The sequence below is a fragment of the Arvicanthis niloticus genome, chromosome 4, assembly GCF_011762505.2.
Source record: "Arvicanthis niloticus isolate mArvNil1 chromosome 4, mArvNil1.pat.X, whole genome shotgun sequence".
Lineage (NCBI taxonomy): Eukaryota > Metazoa > Chordata > Mammalia > Rodentia > Muridae > Arvicanthis > Arvicanthis niloticus.
In genome coordinates, this window is record NC_047661.1 from 4,918,109 (window position 1) to 4,938,742 (window position 20,634).

The following is a 20,634-nucleotide window of genomic DNA, read 5'->3' on the forward strand; positions in this document are numbered from 1 at the left end:
TAAATGTGTCAATTTTACTCAAAAATACTGTGAGAAGAGGACTATCAACTCTAGTATAAGAATAAGAAACATTGCTTTTGGCTGGGACAGACACCTAGCTGGTCTGTTCCTGTGAAGACACTTTATCCTGAACCTTCCTAGAGCAGTGGGTCAGAACCCTTCGTCACAACCCTAAGCTCCAGAGCTGCAACCCACCCAAAACCCACCTCTCCAGAGTACCACTCCCCTTCTACCCCTTGCTTGGTCTTTTTGGCTGGGACAGACACCTAGCAGGTCTGCTCCTGTGAAGACACCATATCCAGAACCATCCTAGAGCAGTGGGTAAGAACACTCCCCCACAACCCTACACCACAGAACTGCAACTGGTGCACTCAGGATCCATCACCCACCAACCCCCCTACAGAGTACCACTCCCCTTCTGCCCCTCTCTTGGTCCTTTTGGCTGGGGCAGACACCTAGTTGGTGTGCTTCTGTGAAGACACATTATCCTGAACCATCTTAAAGCAGGACATAAAAATGAAAGTAGAACCAATAAAGAAATCACAAAGGGAGACTACTCTGGAGATAGAAAACCTAGGAAAAAGATCAGGAGTCATGGATGCAAGGATCACCAACAGAATACAGGAGATAGAAGAGAGAATGTCAGTTGCAGAAGATACCACAGAAAACATTGACAGAACTGTCAAAGAAAATACAAAATGCAAAAAAAACCTCTTAACCCAAAATATCCAGGAAATCCTGGACACAATGAGAAGACCAAACCTAAAGATAATAGGTATAGAAGAAAGTGAAGATTCCCAACTTAAAGGGCCAGTAAATATCTTCAACAAAATTATAGAAGAAAACTTCCCTAACCTAAAGAAAGAGATGCCTATGAACATACGAGAAGCCTACAGAACTCCAAATAGACTAGATCAGAAAAAATTGCTTTGTCACATAATAATCAAAACACCAAATGCACAAAACAAGAATATTAAAAGCAGTAAGGAGAAAAGGTCAAGTAACATATAAATGCAGGCCGATCAAAATTACACCAGACTTCTCACTAGAGACTATAAAAGCCAGAAGATCCTGGACAGATGTCATACGGATCCTAAGAGAACACAAATGCCAGCCCAGGCTACTATACCTAGCAAAAATCTCAATTACCATAGTTGGAGAAAACAAGATATTCCATGAAAAAAAAAAACAAATTTACACAATATCTTCCCACAAATTCAGCCCTACAAAAGATAATAGAGGGAAAGCATCAACACAAGGGGGAAAATTATACCCTAGAAAAAGCAAGAAGAAAGTATTCTTTTTTTTTTTGTTTGTTTTGTTTTTTTCGAGACAGGTTTTCTTTGTGTAGTCCTGGCTCTCCTGGAATTCACTCTGTAGACCAGGCTGGCCTCAAACTCAGAAATCTGCCTGCCTCTGCCTCCCAAGTGCTGGGATTGAAGGCATGCACCACCACTGCCCGGTGAAAGTAATCTTTTAACAAACCCAAAAGAAGATAGCCACAGAAACATAACTTCACCTCTAATAACAAAAATAACAGGAAGAAACAATCACTTCTCCTTAATATCTCTTAATATCAGTGGACTCAATTCCCCAATAAAAAGACATAGACTATCAGACTGGATACATAAATAGAACCCAACATTTTGCTGCATATAGAAAACACACCCCAGTGACAAAGATAGACACTATATCAAAATAAAAGGCTGAAAAACAATTTTCCAAGCAAATGGTCCCAAGAAACAAGCTGGAGTAGCCACTCTAATATCAAATAAAATCAACTTTCAACCAGAAGTAATCAAAAAAGATAAGGAAGGACACTTCATACTCATCAAAGGAAAACTCTACCAAAAAGAACTCTCAATTCTGAACATCTAATCATGATAAACAACTTCAGCAAAGTGGCTGGATATAAAATTAACTCAAACAAATCAGTAGCCTTCCTCTACTTAAAAGATAAGCAGGCTGAAAAAGAAATTAGGGAAAAGGCACTCTTCATGATAGTCACAAATAATATAAAATACCTCAGTGTGAATATAACCAAGCAAGTGACAGATCTGTTTGACAAAACTTCAAGTCCCTTAAGAAAGAAATAGAAGAAAATCACAGAAGATGGAAAGATCTCCCATGCTCATGGACTGGCATTTTATTATATAATTTTTTATTTTATTAATTTTATTAATTAATAAGATTTTATTAATATTATAAAAATGGCTATATCGCCAAGAGCAATCTATAGATTTAATGCAATCCCCATCAAAATTTCAACTCAATTCTTCACAGAGATACAAAAAGAAATTGTCAAATTCATTTGAAACAACAAGAACAACAACAACAACAACACCCCCTAGAATAGTTAAAACTGTTCTCAACAATAAAAGAACAACTGGGGGAATCACCATCCCTGACCTCAAGCTGTATTATAGAGCATTAGTGATAAAAACTGTATACTATTTGCACAGAGATAGGCAAGAAGATCAATGGAATAGAATTGAAGACCCAGAAATGAAGCCGCACACCTATGGACTATTTGCATCTATTGTATTGCTAGTTTCTCAGCCTAGAATTGACCTTAACACTGCATGTAATTTAAATAATATAAAGGCAAAAAAGGAGGAGGAGGGGGGATAAGATAGGGGATTAATGGGTGGAAGGAATGGAGAAGGCAGATGGCATCTGAAATGTTAAATAAATAAATAAATAAATAAATATATAAACAGGCATTTGGAAGTATGGATTGATGCTCTTTATCCTATCCAAATGAAAGGAGGTTCAGCATTTAAGGGTAAGGAGCCATCTTGAGTATCAAGGCAATGCCATTGGATTCTTATTAGTTCTAAAATTTACAGTGGTAGTTGTTATAATTAGGAAGTTTAATGATACTTGCAATGTATTTGGCATAATTCTAACACCTCTCTGGAAGTTTTAATGATACATAGGGATCTTATGAATGTCAAGACTGCTGCTCTCCTGAGTGTTGATGCAGTAGATACTGCAGATAAAATTACTCATGTCCTGAGGTCAATATTTCTATTTTGATCAAGCTTCAAAAATGGTATATATAGCTTGATTATGCTAGCCCTTTTTGTCCTGGGAATACTTTTATTCCTGCCCATTGTGTTAAAGCTTTTCTTTAACAACATCAACATTTTGGCAGCCAAAGTACATGGCTTGAGCCTGAAAATGGACCCCCAGACTGAGTTATTAAATTAACTGGCTGGCAAGCCAAGGACAGGTAAGATTGTGCACAGAGCCTTACCAACCTAAGACAGAAATTAATTGCTTTGGATAACGCATATTCCATAATGGGTAAGGAAGACGAAGACATTCTTGTGAGAATGACCTAAGACAGGCTCAGTCTTGTTAATGAAGCAAAAAAAAAGGGGAGAGGCAGACAGTCTTTGGGGTTGGTTGGTAAGAATCTGACATGGGCCATGGACAAAGAAATGGGATGCTTGGCAGGAATATGACATTGGCCAAGGACAAGGAAATAGGCTTCAGGCAGGAATCTGACATTAGGCTAGAGCAAAGAAATAATTTCAGACAGGCTTCTAAATTTTAGTCTAGAACAAGGAAGAAGGCTTCAGACATGAAAATGACCTTGGGCTAGGATCGGGAAGTAGGCTCAGATACTTTCATCATCCTGATAAGCTTTTAGAAACAATTATGATAGGAGTGTTCACTTAATTGGGTTATTGCCTTGCTTTTTCTTTGACTATTTGTGTTTAAAGTCTTGATTGTTCGTTGACTATTTGCATCTATTTTATTGCTAGTTCCTCAACCTAGAACTGACCTTAATACATGCACATAATTAAAAGGCATAAAAGCATAAAGGAGGAGGGGGGATGAGATAGGGAGTTGTAAGGAGGGAAAATAGAAAAGGAGATGACATCTGAATTGTAAATTAATAAAATATCGAATAAATAAATTAAAAAAAAGAAATAGCTTCTTACTCTTAAGTTCTGGAATGCAGCAAAGTAACCTGTATTTTTTTATGGGAGGATGTCTCTGGGACTGTTCTGGCCAACAACTCAAGGGAAGCATTTTCCCATTTGCAGTAGACTTTGTTTTTCAACCTATGATTTTAAAGAACAATATTTCTTCTGCAACATATCTCCAATTAAAGTCTTTTATGTTGATATATACTTACATATATTATAAAATAATCATTTAGTGAATTAATGAGATGTTCAGTAGTTAAGAGCACTGGCTCATGTTTTTTGTTTTTTGGGTTTTTTTTTGTTGTAGTTTTTTCCATATTGGATTATACTATATTGAAGAAACCGTAATTTTAGTTAACATTTTACTTCATTTGCTATATAAAGACAAAGATATGAGAAGTGGAGGTACAGATGAACTTTATGGTAAAGTGGATGGATTCTATGTGCAATTGACTGTTACAGAAATATATAGTACGGAGAAATGTGAGACATGGCTTGGCTCATTATAAATGATTCATAGAAATCACCTTGAGATTTGTAATACAAAAAAAACACTCAAGCTGATGAATCATAAGGAATCCACATGTAATTATTGTAGCTATACCACTGACCACATGAAACAAAGGGAAAAGTCTTATAAAACAGTCAAAAAAAGGCAGTGACTTTCTACCCCAAACTGACTGGTGACTTCAATGACAGCAGAATAGAGTGCAGAAGACTTTGCTTTAAAGTCTTTAATGATTGCTTTAAAGCACTGGTACATCAGGCAACCAAGCTGAAATTCTACACTCAGTGAAAATATCCAGTGAAATATGAGAATAAGGGCACTGGAGAGATGTCTCAGTGGTTAAGAACAGTTGTTGCTCTTGCTAAGGATGTGGGTTTGAGTCCTAGTATCCACAAGACAGCTCAAAACCATCTGTGACTCCAGTTCTGGGGATCCACTGTCTTTCTCTGACTTCTGAAGGTAACAGGTAAGCACAGTGCACATACATGGAGACAGAGCATGCCAACATGTAATAATCAACTAAATCCAAATTTATGAAAGTAATACAAAATTATTTATGTGGATGTTTGGCAGCAAGCATCCACATCTTGGTCAGGGTCTGGCAAAGCCTCTCAGGAGACATATATCAGACTCCTGTGAGCAAGCACCTTTTAGCATCAGCAATAGTGTCTGGATTTGGTGTCTGCAATATGGGATTGGTCCCCAGGTGGGGCAGTCTCTGTATGGCCTTTCCTTCAGTCTTTGCTCCATTCTTTGTCCCTGTATTTCTTTTAGACAGGAGCAATTTTTGTGTTAAAATTTTGGAGATGAGTGGGTGGCCCCATCCTTCAACCGGGTGCCTTGCCTAACTTCTTGATATGGTCTTTACAAGATCTCTCTCCCCTTTGTTGGATCATTCCCATTGGATTCTGGGAGCCTGTTGCTTTTCTGGCATCTGGGACTTTATGATGGTTACCCCCAGTTCCCCATCCCACATTGCTATACACCTCTGTTTCCTGACCCTCTGTATATCATCCCTGTATCCTCTCATCCTGCCCCCTTTCTCCAGGCCCCTCCTCTATTCCTCCCAAGTTTCTCCCACCCTCTACTTCTGGTGAGTATTTTGTTTCTCCTTCTAAGAAACATCCACTCTTTGGTCTTCCTTCTTGAGCTACATATGGTCTGTGAGTTGTATTGTGGGTATTTGGAGATTTTTTTTTCCTAATATCTACTTATCAGTGAGTGTATACCATGTGTGCTCTTTTGTGTCTGGGTTACCTCACTCAGGATAATATTTTCTAGTTTCATCCATTTGCCTAAGAATTTCATCAAGTCATTGTTTTTAATTGCCGAGTAGTACTCCATTATGTAAATGTAACACATTTTCTGTATCCATTTCTCAGTTGAGAGACATCTGGGTTGTTTCCAGCTTCTGGCTTTTATAAATAAGGCTGCTGTGAACATAGCATGTGTCCTTGCTATATTTTGGAGCATTTTAAGGTATATGACCAGAAGTGGTATAACTGGGTTCTTAGGTAGTACTACGTTCAATTTTCTGAGAACCCCCAGACTGATTTCCAAAGCGGTTGTACCAGCTTGAAATCCCAACAACAGAGGAGTGTTCCTCTTTCTCCACATCCTCTCCAGCATTTGCTGGCTCCTGAGTTTTTGATCTTAGCTTTTCTGAAATCATGAGATGGAATCTCAGGGTTGTTTTGATTTGTGTTTTCCTGATGACTAAGGATGTTGAACATTTCTTTAGATGCTTCTCAGCCATTCAATATTTCTCAGTTGAGAATTCTTGTTTAGATCCGTACCCCATTTTAAATAAGGTTAGTTGGAGTACTCTGGAGTCTAACTTCTTGAGTTCGTTGTATATATTGGATATAAGCCCTCTATAGAATGTAGGGCTGGTGAAGATCTTTTCCCTATCTGTGGGTTGCTCTGTTTGTTTTATTGACAGTGTCCTTTGCCTTTTCAATTTTATGAAGTCTGATTTGTCAATTCTTGATCTTAGAGCATAAGCCATTGGTGTTCTGTTCAGGAAATTTTCCCTTGTGCTCATGAGTTCAAGTCTCTTCCACACTTTCTCTTCTATTAGATTCAGTGTATCTGGTTTTATGTGGAGGTCCTTTATCCTCTTGAACTTGAGCTATGTACAAGGAGATAAGAATGGATGAATTTGCATTCATCTACATGCTGACCACCAATTTAACCAGCACCATGTTATCTTTTTTTCAACTAGATGGTTTTGATTTCTTTATCAAAAATCAAGTGACCATAGGTATGTGGGTTCATTCTGGGTCTATTCTATTCTAGTTATCTATCAATACCATGCAGTTTTTATCACTATTGCACTGTAGTAAAGCTTGAGGTCAGGGATGGTGATTCCCTCAGAAGTTCTTTTACTGTTGAGATAGTTTTTGCTATCCTGGTTACTCCAAACGAGTTTGCAAATTGCTCTTTCTAACTCTGAATAATTGAGTTGAAATTTTGATGGGTTTTACAGTGAATCTGTAGATTGCTTTCTGTAAAAAGACCATTCCTGCATTCATGGGATGAAGCCTATCTTACCACAGTGAATAATCATTTTGATGTGTTCTTGGATTTGGTTTGCAAGTATTTTATTAAGTATTTTTGCACTGATATTCATTAGGGAAACTGGTATTAAGTATTTTTTCTTTGTTTGGGTCTTTGTGTGGTTTAGGTTTAAGAGTACCTGTGGCTTCATAGAATGAATTAGGTAGTGATCCTTCTGTTCCTATTTTGTGAAACAGTTTGAAGAGTATTGGCATTAAGTCTTGATTAATGTCTTAATTAATTAAGAATGTCTGATAGAATTCTGAAACTAAATCCATCCTAGGCTTTTTTTTTTTTTTTTTTTTTTTTTGGTTGGGAGACTTTTAATGGCTGCTTCTATTTTTTTTAGGGTTTATTGGACTCTTTAGATGGTTTATCTGATCATGATTTAACTTTGGTACCTGGTATCTGTTTAGAAAATTGTCCACTTCATCCAGATTTTCAAGTTTTGTTGAGTATAGGCTTTGTAGTAAGATCTGATGATTTTTTGAATTTCCTCAGTTTCTGTTGTTATGTCTCCCTGTCTTTGTCACTAAGGTGTGTTTCCTGTGTGTAGCAATGTGCTGTATCCTGTTTAAGTATCTAGTCTGTTAGTCAATGTTTTTTTTATTTTGGGAATTGAGTCCACTGACTTTAAAAGATACTAAGGAAAGTGTTGCTTCTTCTTTTTTGTTGTTGTTGTTGCTAGAGGTGGAATTATGTTTGTGTGCCTACCTTCTTTTGGGTTTGTTGAATGAAGTTGACTTTCTTTCTTTTTCTATGGTGTAGTTTGTTGGCTCCTTGCTGACAGGTTCAGGAGATAGGAATTTTAATTTAGAGAGCTGTGGCACAGGCTAAGCTCCCAGGTACAGATGGAATCCAGAAGGATCCTGTCCCAGGCTGCTCCACATTTTTTATGTCCTGTGAGCTCCTGGCAGGCACAGATGGAAATGGGAGGTGAAGCTATTCCTTTTTTAAATTAGCAGATTCTTGGAAGGTTGTGGCCATCATTATTCCTTACCTGGTGACCAGCTACTTAGGATTCTTTGTTGGGATCCCATCACCTTGTCTTCCTCACCCTTTGGAAACTAACTAGAGTTCTAGCTTACAGTTAGTCTGCTAAGTGTTTAGATTCTGCCTGCCATGTTGTTGACTTCTCCAGAATCAGGTGCAATTGTTACAGTATTTGTTTTTCTCGGGTACATGTGTACACACACTTTACATAACCTACTCCTGGTCCTCTTTGACCGCTTCTGAAGAATTTGTATCACTAAGGCATTTTCATGAAGCTTTATTACTTATTTAATCAATAGATGTGATTAAAAGTCTATGAGGTTTTCTTTACCAATGACACTGCTTCTGTAACACTATTTTCTGTGTTACTACTATATGCCAGTTGTTTTAGGCACAAGTTTTTTAGAAGGTACAATGCAAAGATTTGTACATAAGTTATTGAAATGATAGATGGTTCCTGGGGATATTATAGGCAACTATAACTTATTGAAGACAAAGGAATCATTAGAGGATGCACATTTGGGGAGGTTGCTGCTATTGACCTGGGATTCTAACAGAACTTGGTGAGATCACATGGAACACATATCAATGGTGTGCAGTTCAGGAACCACAGAAGCACAGTGTTTAACTTTTAACTATCCATTATCAATTGAACATGATTCTAAGGAAAGTAATCTTCTAATGCTTTGTTTCTTTGCTCAGAGGCAACCTTTAAGCACAGAACTAATCTTACTGCAACAAGAAGCCATCAGTATGTATAGGCAGATAGATAACACAGATATGTTGATAACATGCTAGCAGTAGCCAACATATCACACTGGCATGCATTGCTTTTATTCTATGACTAGGGCCTGAGACAAAGACAGGAACCCATAGGTTATATATACAGTGTAGAAATATATCTCCAAGAATTATCATCACAGCCCGATAATATATCTGGAAATAATTAAAATACATGTTTGTAAGGGATATTTGCTTAAATTTGAAGTGCATAGATACTCCTCTAATCTGAATCTTTAAAGTAGGAAGACAGATAGCCTTAACTGAGATCTTAAGGCAAGAAGACACATCTTTATCTGGGCCAAACATTCTGCTGGAAGCCTATATAAGGACATGAAAAAAGGAAGTCTTTTCACTTTTCCTATTTTCCTTCATCTTGCTAGCAATGCCTTCACTGGCATTAGAGCCTGCATCTTGGTGTTTTCAGCATATACTGAAGACAAGCTGAGGCATTCAGCCTTAAAAACTGAACAACTGTTGGATTCTTAGACTTTCTGTTCACAGCCAGTCATTGTTGAATTAGCTGCATCACTGTGTGTAGAGCATTCCAATAAATGCCCTCTCTGTACATAAAGGTTCACTCTGTTACTATACAGAACTCTGATCACTACACAGGTCAAAAAAAAATTTATACTATGTTTTATTTTAAACTAAGAGAAACATAGGAGAGAAAAGGGCAGTTACTATGGAGAAAAGAGGATATTACTCTAGTTTAGAGCCTGGAGGCAAAAACAATTACATTCGTGAGCATAGAAGACACCAAATCCTGTCAGCGTCTGTACAAAGAAAACTGAATATGGGTATAGATGTTTACCCAACACTAGGCATCTACAAGTGGGCTACCTATTGTACACTAAGGTGGATGTATCATATCATGGTAAAATTAATGACTCATTGTGAACAATGTCTTAGGGATCTGTGAGAGAGGCTCCAGGAAAAAGGGCATAGGGCCTTTTATCTCAGATGAATTTTACTCCCTGGATTGTTCTTGGATATGATTTTATACCTCCTGTGTTAAACATTTACATTCAATTTATAAGATATGTTTCTTCTTGTTGGATGTCAGAACACAGCTATAGAACTCAATCAGTAAGTATACACTGAATGTGGATATGGTCATTTGCCTTACTTTCATGTTTTCCCAGATATAATCTATAGTTTCTTCAAGGAAATTGTGTTTAAATGGGTCTGTCCTGTGAAAGTACTGAGAAAGGATTGTGGTTTTAATATTTAGTATGTGCCTACTAGTGTTTATTTATATGTTTTTGACCATGTTTTTCTGAACATAAACAACCATCCATAGATCATTTTTCTTTGTTACATTCCTGCTTAAAACTACATTGAGACTGAAGTAAGATTGTCTATAGCATCAGACTGTGGTCCACCCCTTGTGTGCTCAAATTACAGGTACAGTAGACAAGGTCTGCACTGGTTGGCTGAAAAGACAACATTGACTAAAAAGACAACGTGGATCAACTAAGAACACATATCTGTGTCAAAAAGACATTTGTCAAAAATCAATAAAAACAACAGGAACATGAACTATATTCTCACATATCAAGAATTCAGAATTTGTGCTCATGTATTTAAATTATTTTTAATTTGAAAATTTTAAATTATGAGGAAAGTAAAAACAACACTAAAATAGTTAATATACCCTGTGTTCACTTTGAACAGTGTTGTGGATAGCCCCAGACTTGTATTTTGGTATTAATTTCCCTTTCCTGTGAAGGGCTGCAGAGGAGGTGTGAGTCATTACACAGATGATTCCTAGTGAACCTTCTGCCCATCTAATTTGTAAAATAAAGGCTGGAGCCAGTGATTGGGCAGAGGAAGGGGAGGTGGAGATATAAAGGTTGGTGGGAAGAGAGCAGGGGGGAGGGATGATTGAGGACTGGAGGAAGACAATAGAGGTGGAAGACAATGAAGGAGAGGATGACTGGGAAGCAGGAGGTAGTAGGACAGATGCAAGGTCTGGAAAAGCCTCAAGTTATAAGGGTCTCCTAGCTGGGAAACAGAGAGGTGTAAGGGTATCTGCCCAATCTAGGCTTACAGAATATAGTCATAATTACTGAGTTGTGTTTTCTTTGACTAGTCATATTTGGGTTGGAGACTTAAAGATCTCCCACTACAGATCAGTGATTCTTTCTCCATATTTCTATATTCTTATTGGAGATATCATATTATTTTATCTATTAGTATACCTATGTACATTGCTAAAGAAAATATATTCTTATAAAATGAAATCATTGTAAAGACTAAAAATTAACAATAACACCCTAATATCATCTGATTCTAATGAATATCCAAATTTCCCCAGTTGTCTCTTTCAGGTTAGGTTATATAAATCAGTATCAGATAAAAAGATTTGCATGTTGCATTTCTATACATGTTAAGTTATTGTAAAATTGTATTTCACTCTTTAATCTTGTTTCTAATTATTTTTTAAGGAGACAGGATCAGTTTTCCTGCAGGTTATAGAGCCAATCTCAAAATCTTAACATGCAGTATCAGTATGTTTTTCCTCATTATTCATAGGAGATATTTACTGACCTAGGCATGTTTTACTTATTCACTTACATTCTGATCACTCCCCCCTCCCAGTCACCCAATCATTCTCTACTTCTCCTGTGAGTAGGTGGGAGTCCCCCTGGGTATCCTCAACCCTGGCAGCGAAGTCTCTGAGAAGCTAGGTGTTTCCTTTCACACTGAGGCCAGACAAGGTACTCAGTTAGAATATAACTCATGTACAAGAAACAGGTTTGGGATAGTTCCATCCCAGTTTTTCCTGACCCACACAAATATCAAGCTCCACATCAGTTACATATGAGTGGGAAGGCCTAGGTCCAGTCCAGGTATATTCTTTGGTTGGTAGTTCAGATTCTAAGCATGCCAAGGGTCCAGGTTAGTTGACTCTGTTGGTCTTGCTGTGGGGTTCCTACCCATTTCAGAGTCCATAATCCTGTCTATTCTTCCATAAGAATCCCCAAGCTCCATCCACAGTTTCTCTGTGGGTATCTGAGTCAGGTGCTGTGTGGAGCCTCTCAAAGGACAGCATCTCCTGTCTGAAAATATAACAGAGTATCATCGATAGTGTCAGGGATTGATGCTTGCCTATGTGATGGGTCTCATGATGGATCAGTTATTGGTTGGCTATTTCCTCAGTCTCTCCTCCATCCCCTATGCCTGCATTTCTTGTAGACAGAGTAAATTTGGGATTGAAAGTATTGTTGCTGCTTTGGTTTCTTTATCACTTCACTGGGGCTCCTACTGGCTCCAGGAGATGGCCTCTTCAAGTTGTGACTCCAATGCAATGACAACTAAGGTCACTCCAATTGATTCATGCCTGCCTCCCATATCTCAGGTCTCTATCTGGAGATGCATGACATTACCCTGCCCTGTCAGTTTGTAGCCTTTCATTCATTTTTATGGCCATCTAGGCATTTCTTCTGTTCTTCTCCACAACTGATCCTGAACCCCCTCATTTTCCTCCCCATCCCTCGTTCCTTCCTGTCCCCTCCCTCCTTGTGCCTCTAATGACTATTTCATTCCCTATTGTAAGTGAGATTCAAGCTTCCTTTCTTGGGCCTTCCTTCTTGTTTAGCTCTTATGGGTCTGTGGAGTGTAGCTTATATTTTATTGCTAATATCCACTTACAAATGAGTATATACCATGCATGTACTTTGGAAACTGTATTACCTCATGCATGATGATATTCTGAAGTTGCACTCATTTGCCCGAAAAAATCATGATGTCTTTGTTTTTAATAGCTAAATAGTATTTATTCCATTCTGTAGATGTACCACATTTTCTTTATCCATTCTTCAGTTGAGGGACATCTAGGTTGTTTCTAGTTTCTGACTATTATGAATAAAGCTGCTATGAACATAGTCGAGCAATTGTCTTTGTAGGATGTTGGAGCATCTTTTGGGTATATACCCAGAAGTAGTATAGCTGGATCTTGAGGTAGAACAAATCCCAGTTTTCTAAGAAACCACCAAATTGATTTGGAAAGTGGTTGTGCAAGTTTGCACTGACACTGGCAATGGAGGAGTGTTCCCTTTGCTCCACAACTTAGCTACCATATGCTATCTCTTGAGGTATTTTTTTATTTTAGCCATACTGATGGGTGTATTTCTGGATCTTCAATTTGATTACATTGATCAACATGTCTGTTTATGTACCAATGTCATGAAGTTTTTATCACTATTACTTTATAGTACAGCTTGAGGTCAGGGATGGTGATTCCTCCTGAAGTTCATTTATTGTTCAGGATTGTTTTGGGTATCCTGGGTTTTTTGTTTTTCCATGTGAAGTTGACAATTGTTCTTTCTAGGGTTATAAAAATTTGTGTTGGAATTTTGATGGGGATTGTGTTGAATCTGTGCATTGCGTTTGGTAAGATGACTATTTTCACTATGTTAATCCTACGAATCCATGAGCATGGGAGATCTTTCTATCTTCTGATATCTTCTTCAATTTCTTTCTTTAGGCACTTAAAGTTATTTTTGTATAGATCTTTCATTTTATGTTGGTGATTAGCTTGTTGTATATTGATTTGATTATATTTAGGCATGTGCCCTGGGTCCCTGTTTTCTCTAATACCTATAACTGAAAGGAGTGTTGGATTTTATCAAAGGTCTTTCAGTATCTAATGAGATAATCATGTGATTGTTTTCTTTCAGTTTATTTATATGGTGTAGTACCTTGATAGATTTTTGTATATTGTACTATCCCTGCATCCCTGGGATGAAGTATACTTGATCTTGATGCATGGCATCTTTGATGTGTTCCTGGGTTCAGTTTGCAAGATTTTTTTCATCTTTATTATTTGATTTATTTACTTGCCAATACTTGCCACTTCTCCCCTCTGCCCTCCAACAATTCCTCATCCCATTCCCTGTCCCCCTTGCCTCTGAAATGGTGCTGCCCAGAAACAGGCCTCCCTCTTACCTGGAGCCTCAAGTCTCTTGAAGTTTAAGAACATCTTTTCCTACTAAGGCCTGATCAGGCAGGCCTGTGATATATTTGTGCCATGGACCTTGGACTGGACTGTGTATGCTCCTGATTGGCTCAGTCTCTGGGAGCTCCATGGGGTCTGGGTTAGTTGAGCTGGCTGGCCTTCCTATGGGGTCACTCTCTCCTTAGGCTTCTTCAATCCTTCTCCTAATTTAACCATTGGAGTCCCTTACTTCAAATCAATGGTTGGGCATATGTGTGTGCTTGTCTCAGTAAGCTCCTGGTAGGGACTTTTAGAGAACTGCTATGCCAGGCTCCCATCTATAAGCACATCATAGCATCAGTAATAGTGTCAGGCCTTGGTGCCATCCCATGAGATGGATCATTAGACTGCTTTTCCTTCAGTCTCTCCTCCATTTTTGTCTCTGAAGTTTTCTTAGACAGGAACAGTTCTGCGTCAGAAATTTTGACCGTGAATAAGTAATTGTGTTCCTCTTTTTGAGGCCCTGTCAATCAAGTGGAGGAGGACTCATTGAGTTCCCTCTCCCCATTTAGTCCTTAGTCTCCTACCTTCTAAGTCAATGAGACTTTCTATAGAGACACTCACCCCCATACTTTCCAACTATGATGCTGCTTATCTCTATTTATTTTCTTGGCCCTCTGAGCTTCTCTACTGTCCCCACCCCAAATCTGGTCCTGTTCTTCTTGTATCCTCTTCATCCCCTCTCCAATCCAGGTCCCTCTGTCATTCTTACTCCTGTGATTATTTCCATCCTTCTTCTAAGTGGAATTGAACTATCCTTACTTGGGCCTTTCTACATGTTACACTTCTTATCGTCTGTGGATTGTATCCTAGGTAATCTTTATATCTTGGCTGCTTTTAATTTTCTTTCTTTGCTATGGATATTTTGTGTTTTGATTATTATGTTATTTCTTTTCTAGTCTAGTCTATTTGGTGTTCTATAAGCACCTTGTATGTTTACAGGCATCACTTTCTTAGGTTGGAAAAAGGTTTTTTTAATGATTTTGTTGAGAATATTTTTCTGGGCCTTAGAGTGGAGACTCTTTACCTTCTTCTAATCCTATTACTCTTAGAATAGACCTTTTCATGATATCCCAGATTTCTTGGATATTTTGTGTCAGGAATTTTTTAGCTTTAACATTTTCTCTGACAGATATATCAATTTTTTATTATATCTTTCATGCCTAAGATTATTTCTTCCATCTTATGGATTCTCTCCATCTCCAAGAGTTCCTCAGTTTGCATTTCTTTTATTGCTTCTATTTCTACTTTCAGCTCTTGACTTGTTTTATTTATTTCCTTCATCTGTTTAATTGTATTTTCCTGTATGTCTTTAAGGGATTTATTTCTTTCATATTTAAAAGTCTCTATCATCTTTATAAGATTGGATTTAAGGTCATTTTCTTGTGCTTCAGTTATTTTAGGATCTCCAGGGCTTGTTGTTGTATAGTATCTGTGCTTTGGAGGTGTCATATTGCCCTGGGTCTTGTTGGCTTTGTTCTTTCTAGGGCCTTTAGACATCTGGTTGGTTTTAGTCCCTGGATGTTCTTGTTGGAGTAGGTATCGTGATGGGGTGAACCTAAATGGTCCTGGTGTGGAAGGCCTCTGATGGGTATCAGATGGGTTGGACTTTTAGGTCTGGATGGTTCAAGATCCTTAAGTCCTATGAATGTGGATGAACAGGGGTAAGGAGAAAGAAAGCTTACCTGTATGGTTCAGGAGTCTTATGGAGGTCGAGGAGATACAGTGGGAGAAATGAAGTCCCCCCAGGGTAGCAGGCTATGCTAGGCAGCTTTGGCTTGGCCCAGAGGGTTCAGGGAGAAGGATTAATGAGTGGAGAAAGGGAAGCTTATCTGTATGGTTCAGGAAGGAGTCTGATAGAGGTAGAAGAGAGGTGACAGGAGAATGCAGGTCTCTCTGAGATAGCAGGCTGATCAGGCCATAATTTCCTGATACATCCTTGTGAAGTTCAACCAGGGTCCTGAAACCTGAGGAGGCCCTAAGCTAATGGGGGGAGGGTGGGATCTAAGAAAGATGGAGATCTAGGTTAAGCCAGCCTGCTTTTTCTATATCTGTGTCTCTTCTGTAATTTAACAGCCTTTTAGTGAAGATACTCAATAGAGTTTGTACAAGGACAAAGTTCCGGCCTCATCATGGGGAAAAATTGCCTCTCAGAAATATGATAATGACATTTTTATCTTTATTCCAGGTGGAAAATCCTTCATTTTAGAGTTCTCTGTCTGAACTTAAGTTATACCAAAGCAAGCTAAAGAACTTTTTCTTTTTTAATGCTGAGAAATGTGTATTTAGAATTGGCCAGCCAGACTCAGTGTAGATGATCCTAATGTTGTTAGCAGTACCCTGAGTATCATAATCTGGAGGCAGCAGAATATATGCATTCTTTTTTTCATCAGATCTTACCAATGTGTTTACATTGGTCACATCTATGTCATAGAGTTTTGATCAAAAGCTAAGGCACTAAAACAACTTGACCACTATGCAAGTATCAAGCTTTCTGTTGTCTATGTTTTCAATGAAGTGTTTTTTCTCCACTGTGAAGATCAAAGCTAGGGTAGCACAGCCTCTCCTCCACATACAAAGGAAAGAGCTTCCATAGTCTGCAGGTTCCATTTTCACGTTTCCAGGGTATTTCTTCTCATAACTTTCTCCTTTTAGGGAAAGCTGGTTTGCAGTTGGTTACACTTGTAAGAATCCATGTTAATGAGCTGGATGCCTCATCAGACCCTGGCGCACAGAGTAGGTCTAGGCTGAAAGTATCTCAAGTCCCTGAAGTTCTGAATTTTGGCAGCAATATTGAGCAAAGGATCCCTCTGTCAAATTGTATCCTAAATAGCCAGCTAAGTTACGTACCTCTTTTCTCTCATAATTTTTAGGTTCACAAATTATAATTGTTGAAAGTGGGGCTTCAGTATTACAGGTTCACAAGCTTCTCTAACACTGGCTTTTTCCAAGACCATAGAAAGCTTCTAATAGTTTGGTAAGTGGGGCAAAATGGTACTGCCTCGCTAGTTGCTCTAAAGTATTGTGTCCCTTCCACTTGGTTTTCATTCAGCCTTCTGTCACTAATGCACACCTTCTCAGACTCTTTCCCAAGGTTTCAATGATCCTTTAAACCAAACCTTCCCAAACATCCTTAGACTAATTCTTGATTTTTTCAAAGCTACAGGAAACTAATAATTATACAAGAAAAAAGGAAAGAGTGTTTTTTCATGAAAATAATTCTGAGTATTTATTTCCATTTACATGTGTATATTTCTTCCATTTTACTTCTTGCTCTTTGCCATAACAGTTGGGGCTATAATTTATATTTTGATAGTCTTGGCAGAGACTACTGCTACCTTAAAAGAAATACTAACAGTCACAGTATTACCATATCCCATTCTTCAGGGGAATATGTGCCCCTTTCAAAAGTTGCAATTATCTAACTATTCCTAAATTTGGGAGCTTCTCCCTTTTATGTCAAAGTACAAACACACAATGTTGAAGTAGATCTTTAAATGTTAATACTTTGCTTTTGTTTCCCCCATTTTTAAAAATAGAATTATCATCATTTGTTTAAAATGATTCAATTTGCAATGCATCAAAATATCTCATGGAGATACTCTTCCTGGAGTATTCACTTAATTCTCATCAAAAGGATAAACTCTACTGTACACACACGAGAGTGCGCGCGTGTGCGCGCACACACACACACACACACACACAGAGTGCTTGAATAAAAGTAGCACATAAGCTATTTGAGATCCATAATTATTCTCTTTTTTATAACACTTTAGTTTTGAAAATTATGCATTCTTTAAACTCCAAAGAATGATTTCATAACCATACAAGATATTAAGGAAATTTATTGAAAAGAAACTTTTCAATAGCTAGACAAAATCACTCCCTATGGATGAAACTTTGTTAAAAGCATGAATGTGGTTTAATCTTTAGATAATAATTGAAAATTATGCATGCCATTTAGTTTGACAGAACTTATAATTGCTGGCACATTTCAACTCCAACTTTTCCCCTGACCCTGCTATCTCAAGCAAATAATTCTTAAAATGATTTTACCTTTATAACCCTTCAAATACTTCAGTAACGGCCTTTTGTAACAAAGAAGGAGACTGTTCCTCATTGTAGACTGCCTATACTGACTCATCTCCACATAGGAAAATTGTTAACTTGGTCGCTGATTTTCTTGAAACACAATAAGACTTCATTATATGAATTAATGTCTAAATCTTTAAAGAAGCACTGCTGGGCATTATTTATGAATGCTAAAGTCTTAAATGATTCAGATTCAGATTTACTCACATCCACAATAATTATATCCACCAAAGAGAGTACATTTTAGAGAACAAAATGTTAAGTTAATGTTCTGAAGAGTTTATACAATGTAATTTGAGTCACTTTGTCCCACATATTTTTCAAGAAGTCATTACAGACTTCTAATAACCTTATCAGGAAACTTCTGTTTGAGGTAGGAGGTGAATTTGGAAACACATTATAGTGATATGCATCGTAATATTTGGAATATTCAAAACCCACAACTCTATCTAAAGATTTGATGAATTCTGGGAAATGCTTCAAATTTTAATTTATATGTTTCCCTGGGAGTCATAGAAAATGAATACTCCATTTCAGATTACATAGGCACCTGAACTACCCTTTTAAGTCTAGATAGACATTATATTACATTCATTGATGTGTATGTTCATATGTGTTAGTTTAGTTGCATAGCTTTGGGTGGTAGAAACTTAGCCAACATAAAATTTTGGCATATACTTGAGGTAGTGATAATTCTATGTGCCAACTTAGAAACTGAAGCAAATGAAGACAAAGAGCTTTACCATATTTTCAATATGAAAGCAGACTACTCCAGTCTTAGAGGAATGAGGTTAGTGGGGTATTGAAGAAGCGTAAGAATCTCTGGTCCTGAGTGATAGACTAGTTAAGAAGTCAGTCTCTACTTAGTGTCTCTTATACATTTGTCATTGTCTTTCATGTCTCTTGTATAGTTTCTTATTGTCTCTCTTAATACTCCCTTAATGAAGCATGATTGACCAGTGAAAACTCCATGTGGCAAATGAAGAAACTGGGAGAAAACATCAAGCAAATAACTGCCCCAAGGCTACATATGAAGTAACAGATTTTAATATATGATGAAACATCATGTTAACATGAAATCATGGTTGTGAGAACAAAAGAGTGGCAAAGAAATGAAGACATGTTTGTAAAGTGGACATGAATTTAAATTTACTTCAACTACCAGAGGAAAGAGTGAAGAGAAATGTTAATGTCCAATATTCATGTATTGGCCCACAGCCAAACAGTGGATGGAGCTTAGAGGTTGTTATGGAAGAATAGGAGGAAGAAACACGGGCACTGACGGAGATGGAAACTACAGAAGAGTATCAACAAAGTCAACTAACTTGGACCCTCGGGACTCTCAGAGTCTGAACCACCAACCAAAGAATATACATGGGCTGGATCTAACCCCCCACCCTCACACATATGTAGCAGATGTGTAGTTTTACCTTCCTGTGGGTCCTAAACAACTGAAATGGGGCTATCCAAAAAGCTGTTGTCTATACTTGGAATATGTTCTACTAGTGGGGCTGCTTTGTTTGACCTTAGTGGGAGACAAGCACCTAGCTTTACAGAGACTTGAAGTGCCTAGGTGGGGGTAAATACCCAGGGTGATCCCCACTTGCTCAGAAGAGAAGAGGAAGGGAATGCTGAAAGGACTGTGGGAGGGACTGAATGGGAGGGGGCAGTGAATGGGATATAAAGTGAATAAGTAAAAAAATAAAATTAAATTAAAAAAAAGAAAAGCAACAGATTGGCCCAATAAATTTTAGCAAATCTACACAAATGAAAATCATATAGCTATTCAATGCCAAGTTTGTAATAAAAAAAATTAGACTGTCAAGCTATCAGTCTTTTAAAATCTGAAATACTCTAGGCTTTTCCCCTGAAAGGTGTAAACACATCACTATAAGGAGCATTGCAGAAGAAAATGGGTATTGTCTATTCTTCAAAGGCCTCCTCTGTAGTGCTTTTTCCCAAATTATCTGCCTCCTAGTAAAAGACTCATATGTTTGGACTGGAGTCCAACAAAAACTGTCTTTTACACCAGAAACAGAGCTCTAATCAGACATACCTGTTGTATGGGGGGGCAGCATTACCAGGTTTTTGCTCTGCTGAGAGTTACTTTACCCATCCCCCAGATCTAGTAAGTATATTCTGTCCAGAAAGCTGAGAACAATAGATAAAACTTCTGGTCATCTTTCAAAAGTGTTCTACAGAGACCATATGCATTTCTCCTCAAGTGCTTTGGAATGAATTTTACATTTCGTGGGCAAATGCAATGTGAAATCCATTTGCATGCTATTAATTTCCCTTTTCTGCAAAGCTTTCTATTTCCGGGCACATTCCAATGAATTATTAGCTCACTAAAAGCTGAAAAGTTGTTTTCTTCCATATTTATAGATGATTTAAAAAATCCAGAGTTATAGATTTCTTTTTGTTTTTTATTTAACTTTCAATTTTTATTGGGTATTTTATTTATTTACACTACAGATGTCATCCCCTTTCCCCATTTTCCCTCCCTACAACTCCCTATTCTATACCCCCTTTTCCTTGATGCTTTTATATCATTTTGATTACATGCATGTAATAAGGTCAGTTCTAGGTTGAAGGTCTAGCAATACAATAGATGCAAATAGTCGAGGAACAAGCAATACAATAAACACAAATAGTCAAAGAAAAAGCAAGGCATTAAACACAATTATGTAAACACTCCCACTATCACTGTTTTTAAAGGCTTATCAGGATGACCAAAGTATCTGAGCCTACTTCCCGGT